A 10,883-nucleotide genomic window follows, 5' to 3' on the forward strand; every position below is an offset into this window, starting at 1 on the left:
GAAGGCCTTAAGAAAACAAAGACTGATCTCTTTCCAGCAAGAAGGATTTATGTCAGCTGAATATTTTTGGATTCAATCTGCAACTCCTCCTTGAGTCTCTAGCCTGCTGCGGGCCTACACCATTAGATGTTGTACTCACCAAGCCTCCATATTCATGTAAGCCAATTCTGTTTTTATTTCTATACACACACACACACACACACACACACACACACACACACACACACTCTGTTGGTTCTATTTCTGTGGAGAATTCCAATGCAATGTCTATTTGGAAAACTGTTGTGATCAGGTTGTCTTCTTAAAGAAACTGGAATTAATATCATTCTTTCATTTGCTTTGGAACATTGAGAGTTAATTTAAAAAGCTATTCATTTAAAAAGAAGGCCCGGTTGTAGGTGATTTTAAAGTAGAGGCACAGTTTTGAAAGGCTTAGTCATACAAAGACTTAATTACTAGGCAGTGAGTTTATATTCATATGTATTAGAGTGGAATTTTGGCTCTAGATCATCCACTAACTTGTTTAAAAACTTAAGCCAGTTACTTATTTGCATATTGGAATTTTAGGTTTTTCCCAGGTTTTGCCTCTCCTTATAAATATTGAGTTGCTCTGATGAAGTGAACAACAAGAATAGGTTCCAACTACTAAAGACGATGCCAATAATAATGGTAATAATACTTCAAAGCAGCCAGGTATGGCGGCGCATACTACTAATCCCAAGTATTTAGGAGGCTGAAACTGGAGGATCACAAGTTTGTGGCCAACCTCAGCTACTTAGTGAGGCCCTGTACAATTTGGCAAGAACTTGTTTAAAAATAAAGAGTACAAAATAGGGCTAGGAGTGTAGCTCAGAGGTAGAATGCTCCTAGTTCAACTCTCAGTACCACAAGAAACAAGAGAAAACAACAAAAAACTTCAAAGCAATGTAGCATTATTTTCTGAGTAGTTCAAAGAACTTTTCTTATGTCATCTTGCAGTACCCTTACTCGGGGATGGAAAAGGGAAGATAGTAGTAGCATCACAGTTCTACAGTGATGAAACTGAGGCACGCTAGCTCTATTTTTGAGGTCTTGCTCCTAAAGGTGCACAAGGCAGGATGTAGAGGCCAGGACACCAAGCTCCCTGGCCAAGTATTCTTCCTTTGAAATTTGTTTGCTTCATGTTTTTTGGGCTGGAGATTCAGGATCCCTGATTGTGATTCAGATTTAGGCAATGAGCCAGAGTTGTACTTGCTCTGTTTAGATATTCTATATTCATAGTCATTTTGCCACAAATTGTAGTGTAAACTTAATGATAGAGTTAGAATTTCAAAGATCCAGAATACAATAGAGAATTCTAACATGTCTGAACCTGGGATCTAGTACTAATCATGGCTACTAATTTTAGATATTAGTGGAAGTAGGAAGGATAATATGAGAAATGGGACGATTTTAAATGTCAGGTAAAGTAATTGGCAGTATTAAAGCTTAACCAGCTCTATTCTTTTCTAAATCTTAAAATTTGGCATTAAAATATAGAAGAGTTTTAAGCCGGGCGTGGTGGTGCACACTTGTAATCCCCGCGCTTGGGAGGCTGAGACAGGAGGATCGCACAGGTTCAAAGCCAGCCTCAGCTACTTAGTGAGGCTCTCAGCAACTTAGTGAGACCCTGTTTCCAAATAAAATAGAAAATAGGTCTGGGAGTGTAGCCTGAAGGTAAAAAGCTTCTGGGTTTCATCCCCAGCACCACACACATACACACACACAAAAAATATATATCCATATCTATATCTATATCTATCTATCTATCTAGAAGAGTTTTCTTTTTTCCCATCAAACTGAAAATAAATGGAATGCAACTGCTATGGGTCATACAAATATTGTCCAAAACACATTTATTTTTACTAATAATGTTGGTAGGATGGCTTTTGAGATCTTGAAGATTATTGAAAGATTAATGACTTACTAGAAATAACTTTCATTATCACTGGTTGAATAATGATTGGCTTTATAGAGTATAGTGAGTCAGTTCTAAAAGGGAAGATAGTGTGGTACAGTTATTCACAACAAAGTGAATTTTAGTTGCTATTGCACCAAAAACCTGCTTTTCCTTGGCTATAAACATACTGTTCTCTGGTTGACAGTTACACTTTTTTTTGGTGGCTGATTCAATAAGGGGTGGAGAGAGAGAACATTTGTGAATACCACAAAACTCAAAACAGAAAGAAAACACACCATGGTAAACAATGCTGACTCAATGCTGTCCCAGAAACTAATCTTTGCCCCACAGCACTGCACATCTCCATCTTCACATTTTTGCAACTGAACTCAGCTTGTCCATGACTCCTTGCCTCCCTTTCAAGAGATAGCGCTTGTCAGAGCATTCAAATAAAAATCTCTCCCTTTTGGGTGAGAAAGATAAACTAGAATAAAGAATTGCCTGTTGTTTTTCAGCTAATTCATTGTATCTTTTTTATCTTCTTCCCCCCCTCTCAAGAATCATTCATACCAGAAATTCCTACTTTGTTTTAGGAAGGGTTCTTTATTTATTATCTTCTACTGAGAATATTTTACAAGTTTGTCCCCTTCCTACATTCTTTTACTATTATCATAAGCCAGAGATAAATCCAGTTGGATCTGGAAAACAACTGGTGAGAAAGGACCTTAAATAAGTACACATATCAATGGTAAGTCTTACATCTTCCTTTATTTACCTTTCCACATCTCACAATAGCCAAAAGGAAAAATATATACTGACAAACTACCAAATCAAAGTCAGTGGGGTAAAAATGACCAGAATAATTTCAAAATCCAAAGTCAAGATTTCTGAGAACTTAGAGAACAGATAATTTGGGGGGAAAAAAAAGACAAAGTATTGTTTCTTTTTGATTGTCAGAAATAGGAAAAAATATAATTTTGACAATCCTTGCCAAATCTAAGGGGATCATGATCTATGACTGCAAAATGTGCTTCTAATCTTTAAAAGAAACAGAATATAATATTAATAGTCAAAAGCTAAACATTTGTTCTTACATTCAAGCCAACAAATCAATAGTGACAAGAGTATAGGACTAGCTAAAAAAACACAGCTATTCCTTTTTATTTTTTGGTCCTAGGGGTTGAACCCAAGGGCATTCTACCTCTGAGCAACACCCCCAGCCCTATTTTTTATTTTGATAATTTATTTTTTGTGTTACTGCGTATTGAATCCAGGAGTAGTCTACCTCTGAGCTACATCCCCAGTCCTATTATTTTGTGGTACTGGGGTGGAACCCAGGGGCTTTTCTACCTCTGGGCTATACTCCCAGACCTATGTTATACTTTATTTGGAAACAGAGTTTGACTAAGTTGCTGAGAGCCTCACTCTATACCTGAGGCTGGCTTTGAACCTGTGTGATCCTTCTGTCTCAGCCTCCAAAGTGCTGGGATTACAAGTGTGTGCCAGCACACCTGGCACCCAGTCCCATTTTTTATTATTTATTTTGACAGGGTCTCACTAAATCGTGGAGGGTCTCACTATGGCCAAGAACCTGTGATCTTCCTGTTTCAGCCTCCCAAGTACTAGGATTACAAGCATGTACCACCATGCCTGGCTCGCTTATTTTTTACTTTGAAATGGTCTCACTAAGTTTTGGAGGACTTCACTAAGTTCCCGAGGCTGACCAAAAATCTGTAATACTCCTGTCTCTATCTCCCAAGTATTTGGATGTGTACCACCATGTCCCACACAGCTATTCCTTTGCCATCAGTACTATCTGTAGACCAAATGAAGATCATTGATGTCAGTATTAGTTTCTACTGCATCTCTGTATTCTGCCATATACATTATTTGTCACTATGGTCATTCAATAACTATTTGGTGAGTTGTTAATGAGAGAGAATTAACAAGGATCATTTGGGCATGGTGGCACACTTTTCTGATCCCAGTAACTTGAGAGACTGAGACAGGAGAACCACAGGTTTGTGGTCAGCCTCAGAAACTTAGTGAGACTCTATTTGAAAATAAAAAATAAGGCTGGGTATGGTGGTGCATACTTGTAATTCTAGTATTTGGGAGGCTGTGACTGGAGGATAGCAGGTTCAAAGGCAGCCTCAGAAAGTAGTGAGACTCTCTACTCAGCTATAAAGAACAAAACCATGTCATTTGCAAGATGGAAAGACCTGGAGAACATTATGCTAAGTGAGATCAGCCAAGCACATAAAGAGAAGGGACATAGGTTTTCTCTAATATGCCCAAACTAGGAACTATTAGGAATACCAGAGGGACTCCAGATAATGGAGGAGAAACCTCAGCAGAGCTGAAATGGAAGGAAGGGTAGGAGACAAAGAAGGCTGAGGTTGATTAATGGAGGAGCTACATCCTAATATGTGTAAAAGTATGAATGTAGCATCGTTAATCTGGACACTCATTGTTGAGAGGGGAGATGGGGAAGTAGGGGTGGGAGAGGGCACCAAGCACGGTCTGAATGTATGCCATTTTTAATATGATCCACGTAAAAAATAAAAGAAAATAGTGAGATTCTCATCAACCTTGCAAGATCTGGTTTCCAAATAAAAATAAAAGAGAGCTGAGGGTGTAGCTCAGAGGTAGAATGCCCCTAAGTTCAATCTCCAGTACCAGAAACAAAAAAACAAAACCAATGAGTTAAGTATCTATAAGGATGTCAGGTGCAATTGTGTCAACATACAGTCGATGTTGTGTCAATATACAGGAGACAAGACATGGATGAGCTGGGGCAAGTAGAAAGGTGAAACTTCATTTTCTTTGGCTTTGAGTTTATAAGTATTATGGAGCTGGACTAGATGAACTCGTGTTCTTTACCTGTAATTTGAGGTAGGAGAAGACATTTTCATAATATTATATACCTTTTGTTAAGTATCTACTATGTGCCAGGTACTTTAATATATCTCATTTAATTTTCACAACAGACTTATGAGGAAAGTATGATAAGAGATTAATAACTTACCCAAGGGTATATAGTTAAGAGAATAAGCCAACATTCAAACCCAAACTTGGTCCCAAATCCTTGGTCTTTCTAATCACCATGCTGTCATGTGTGTGTGTGTGTGTGTGTGTGTGTGTGTGTGTGTGTGTGTGTTACTGGGGGTGGAACCCAGGGGCTTTCCTACCTCTGGGCTATACTCCCAGACCTATTTTATATTTTATTTGGGAACAGGGTCTCACTAAGTTGCTAAGAGCCTCACTAAGTAGCTGAGGCTGGCTTTGAACCTGTGTGATCCTTTGTCTCAGCCTCCCAAGCACTAGGATTACAAGCGTGCGCCACCATGCCTGGCCACTATGCTGCCTTTTAAAAGGGGGAAATGAAGTGAAGGAAATTTCTGTTTCAATAAGGGAGGCATGAGTAGGATCTGCCTGGATCATCTTCACTCTTACAAAGATTCTTAGTAAATATTGAACAAAAGTTTGTAAATTCTATTGTGTTTTATTGTGGGATTATGTTTAGGGGGCTCTGGTAAATGCAAGGGTATTCTAAATATGAATAAAACTTTGTCCTTATTTTAAAAGAACTCTCAATCTAATATAGCTAATACAATAAGCATTTCTACAGTTGAATAATAATTCTTTTTTTTTTTTTTTTTTTTGCGGGGCTGGGGATGGAACCCAGGGGCATTCGACCTCTGAGCTACACCCCCTGCCCTATTTTTTATTTTTTATTTTAAAACCGGGTCTCACTGAGTTGCAGAGGGCCTCACTATTTAGCTGAGGCTATCCGTGAACTGTGATCCTGGGGTCTCAGCCTCCTGAATGCTGGGATTACAAGCGTGCGCCAGCACGCCCAGCTTGAATAATAATTCTTGATCTAAACAAAATTTTGTGAAAGCTTTGGATTGATGTTACGATAATATTAAGAAAGCTCAACCTCTTCTAGTCTGCAAAAGCTGGAAAGCTAATGTGACATTTCCCAGATTTTTTTCAGTTAGGATTCCAGATTCAGTTTGGTGCTGCTTCTCACAAGAAGATTAGTTATGAATCCAGGTTATTAGTTATGAATTCAGAACTAAACCATATGAAGAGAGAGGAGAGATGCATGGAATCTAATATGCTGCGTAGACATCTCAGAGTGTGTGCCTCTGTGTGACTCTGGAGTGAGCAGTTTCCTTTAACAGCAGCAGGAATGTGTTAAGCAACAATGCTGGCAGGATCCTGCAATGATGGTAGTGGGAGCTTTTCTAATTATGGTAGAAATAGAGTGGTCATGAGCACTGGGGGTCATTCTAAGGAGTTGGACCAAGAACTTGCCCCTTTTGTCCTTTCAATGGTAAGCATTCATTTCCTTGTCTCAAATCCCTTTTTGCCTAAACTAACCTGGATTTTCTATTATACAACTAAATACTACAGATTGATGCTATAGTAAGATTGATGCTATAGTAAGGAAAGTGGTAAGCATCAACTTTCTAGGAAATGTGAATGTGGATGAATTATCTGAACCGGATGTATATAAAAGCAGTGAGGATCTGATTGCTATTAGAGGAAACTGGTGGTTCATGATATTAAGGAAATGGTTCCTTAAATTATCACCTGTAGATTGCTAAGCTAGTAAAATATAAGACAAAGACCTTCTCTGCTATCACATGAAGGGAGTTTTCCTGGGAATAAACACAGTAGAGAAAGATATAGTGAAGAGACAGTGACAGTGTGTGTGTGTGTGTGTGTGTGTGTGTGTGTGTGTGTGTGGTACTGGGGATTGAACACAGGGGCCTTCTACTTCTGGAGCACACCACTAGGCCAATGCTTTTTTGTGTGTGTGGGGGACTGGGAATTGAACTTGGGGTGTTCTACCTCCAAGCTAACACTCCCAGCAGCCCATTTTTTTATTTTATTTTTTTTTTTTTGTGTGTGTGTGTGTGTGGTACTGGGGATTGAACCCAGGGGCATTCTACCGTTGAGCTCAACCCCCAGCCCATTTTTTAAAATTCTTTATTTTGAAACAGGGTCTTATTGAATTATGAAGGGCCTAAGTAGCTGAGGCTGTCCACGAACTGCCATCCTCCTGTCTCAGCCTCTCAAATGCTGGGATTACAAGTGTGTGCCACCATGCCTGGCTTACTCTTTATTTGAAACAGGGTCTCACTAAGTTGCAGAGGGTCTCACTAAGTAGCTGAGGCTGGCTGAGAACCTGTTATCCTTCTGTCTCAGCCTCTCAAGTACTGGGATTACAAGTGTGTGCCACCACGCTTGGCTACCAGGCTTATTTTATTTACTTGGAAACAGTCTTGCTAAATTGCTGAGGCTGGCTTTGAACTAACAATCCTCTTGTCTCAGCCTCCTAAGTACTGGGATCACAGGCATGAGCCACTGTACCCGGCTAATAGAGTCTTACTAATATGATTTGAGTCCCTGGATCCAGGTTTTCCATAAACATTTTGGTCACACAAGAAAAATTTTTGCTATTACTTTTATTTTTTATTTTTATTTTGGTGGTACTGGGGGTGGAACCCAGAGGCTTTCTACCTTCAGGCTATACTCCCAGACCTATTTTATATTTTTTTATTTGGAAACAGAGTCTCACTAAGTTGCTGAGAGCCTCACTAAGTAGCTGAGGCTGGCTTTGAACCTGTGTGATCCTCTTGTCTCAGCCTCCCAAGTGCGGGGATTACAAGTGTGCGCCACCATGCCCAGCTTGCTTTTACTTTTAAAATGATCATCTGTGATTATCTAGAATGAACTGCCTAGTAAAGAAAGTCTTTGGTAGACCAACTGGCTGCAGTGGTGGACCATTATGGAAGGCATTAGGAACAGAAAGCTGAGGTTGTGCTGGTTGCTTCTAACTATACTATCTGTGCTGAAACAAAACAAAACAAAAAACTTAAAGGAAAATCATAGGATCAGGATTTCAAATTCTTAGTTCAGGAAATGTTCAAAAGACTAGGGGTTTTCTAGGATTGCCTTAACATTTTTTTTTTATCTCTATAGCTACAGGTCTAACACATCAAAAACTAGAAGCAGAGTCTGATTCAGCAGAATGCTGAATTATGACCAAGACAGAATTAACACTTTTACTTAACCTCCAGTGTGGAAGTTAAGGCATTGACTGGAATAATGGGACTCTAAAAATGGAGTCCTGTTCTTCCAGACCAATTGAGTTGTCCTTGCTTACTGAATCAGCCTCTTTTCATCCCTGAAGAGGCTGATTTTCCTTTCTTAAAAATTGTTGTCGTCTTATGATAGCCAGTCTCCAAGAAGGCCCCAGTAATCACCAACTCCTAGTATTAAATGTTTGAGTATAGTCCCCTCTCATATTGAATAGGGTGGACCTGTGCAACCTACAGAATACTGCAGAAATGATTCTGTGTAACTTCCAAGGCTAGGTCATAGAGATATTGCAGTTTCCAACTTTTTCATTCTCCAAACTGGAAAAAGCCAAATGCCCTATAATAAGGATAATACAGAGAAGTTCACATGATAAGATATGGGCCTCCAGCCAATAGCCAGCACTAACTCAGCAGGTATGTGAATGAGCCAATTTGGAATCTGATCCTCCAGCTATTTAGTCAAGCCTTCTGATGACTGTGGCCCCACTGACACCTTGACATCAATGTCATGGGGGAACCTAAGCCAGAACTGCCTAGCTAAGAAATTTCAGATTCCAGACCTAAAGAAACTGTATGAAATAATGCTTAAAAATTTCAGTTGCTAACTTTTAAGTAATTTGCCACTAGAGTAGATAATACAGTCTTCATCTTGCACAGGGACATAAAATTTCCTCCTCCCCTCTATCTTCTCTCACTAACTGCAGACAGAAATTGAGTCAGACCCCAGTATGCTCTAGGGAATCAATGACAAAATAAATCTGGGAAGAGAAGGATTACATGCCCCTAAAATAACATGATTTTGCTAAAGTACATGAACAAAAATCCTGGGAATATGTGTAAGAATAGACTCTGAGGGTGTAAGATCAGGGAAATAATATAATCTTCTTTTGCTTTAATTGCTGTTTTGTAATATACACTGAAACTTGACTTCAAACAAAACATGTGTATGATACTCAGTGTTTACTTAATTGAACTTTTAATGCTTCCCTCCTCCACTAAAGAACAAATCAATAAAAATAATGCAAATGGTATGAAGTTATTTCTAATTTAAATGATCAAGTGCATATACCCTGAGAGGAGAATTTACTTCACCAGCGAGGAACAAATCAGAAGATAATTTCATGGGAACACTGCTAAGCAGGGAACCTAGACAAAGCTAAATGAGTCTTCTACGATGAAAAGAAATGCCCCACAAGCCAGAAGAAACATGTATCCTTCAGTGACGAGATTTCAGGCTCTAGCTGTAAGACAAATGGAATAATCCAAAAGTTTCCCTTACTCCTAGCCTTTAATTCACCTCCCCAGAAGAAAGAGATATTAAGCTTCTTGGGTAATCTGGGACATTCTGTGTAGGCACGAATTAAGAACTTTACTTTGGTACTGAGGATTGAACACAGGGCTGTTCTACCTCCAGGCTACACCCCCATTCCTTTTTATTATTTTTTAAATTAAAAACTTTTTTTTGCAGGTATGGGGATGGAACCCAGGGACAATTGGCCTCCGAGCTATACCCCCTGCCCTATATTTTATTTTGAAACAGGGTCTCACTGAATTGCAAAGAACCTCACTAAGTAGCTGAGGCTGTCCGTGAACCGTGATCCTCCGGTCTCAGCCTCCCAAATGCTGGGATTACAAGCGTGCGCCACCATGCCTGGCTTCCTTTTTAATTTTTATGTTGAAACAAGGCCTCACTTTGTTGTTGAGGCTGGTCTAGAACCTGCAATTCTCCTGTCTTGAAGTACCATCTTGCCTGGCTGAAAACATAATTTTATATTGGGCTGAATTCAGATATACTTGCCAGATATTCTGAGTCAGATGAGTTTGGGTAGGTAGGCGTGTTCTTGTTATGCTCAGTTTGTTAATTAAAAAATAGACTCAGTTGGTGGCTGAAACTAAATAAAGTTGAGTTGCCAACATTTCTTGATAAAATGTTAAAGACAAGCTCCAAAAGTTTGGAAAGAAAACTACTCTGAAGTGGGTATCCTTAGGAACTCCTGAATGGTCTTTTAAAGATTTATTTCTAATGCCAGCAAGACGGGAATAGTTTGCAAGTTAGGGTATTGCCCTATCACAGGTATTAGCAAATTATAGTCTAAAGGCAAATATGGTGCACCCTGTTTTTGTATAGCCTTTGAGAATGGGTTTTATACTTTGTGTGTGTGTGTGTGTGTGTGTGGTACTGGGGGTGGAACCCAGAGGCTTTCTACCTCCGGGCTTTACTCCCACACCTTTTTTTTTTTTAATATTTTATTTGGAAACAGGGTCTCACTAAGTTGCTGAAAGCCTCACTAAGTAGCTGAGGCTGTCTTTGAACCCGTGTGATCCTCCTGTCTCAGCCTCCCAAGCACGGGAATTACAAGTGTGCACCACCACGCCCAGCTTTGGTTTTATACTTTTTAAAGGTTGTAAATAAAAGCAAAGAATATGTGGCAGATACCATATGTGGCCCTTACTCCTGGAATCTTTACTATTTGATTCTTTACAAGAAATGTCCGCCAACTCCTGTCCTACAGTATTAGGTGTTGTGAACCAGTAAACCCACTTAGAGTGTTGTTTCTCTCTCATCTGTAATTTATCAACTGGGAAACCCAGGAGTGAGAAAAACACCTCTCACTATTATAACTACTGACCTACTCACAAAATGTTTTGCTTTCTATTCCTACAACTCTGAGCTTTTCCTACTAGAGGTCCTTGTATTCAAGGAAGAAATGTTCTCCCAGAGAACCTCAGCATGGTTTTACTTAATTGGAAGCTTATACTATTAGTTGGTTATTTTGGATTCTTCATGACATTGGAACAATAAGAGGGAAAAGAGGTTTCTATATAAGCTTGATATCAGGGGAAATATG

Source organism: Muscardinus avellanarius, assembly GCF_963383645.1.
Source record: "Muscardinus avellanarius genome assembly, chromosome: 1".
NCBI classification, from domain to species: Eukaryota; Metazoa; Chordata; class Mammalia; order Rodentia; family Gliridae; genus Muscardinus; species Muscardinus avellanarius.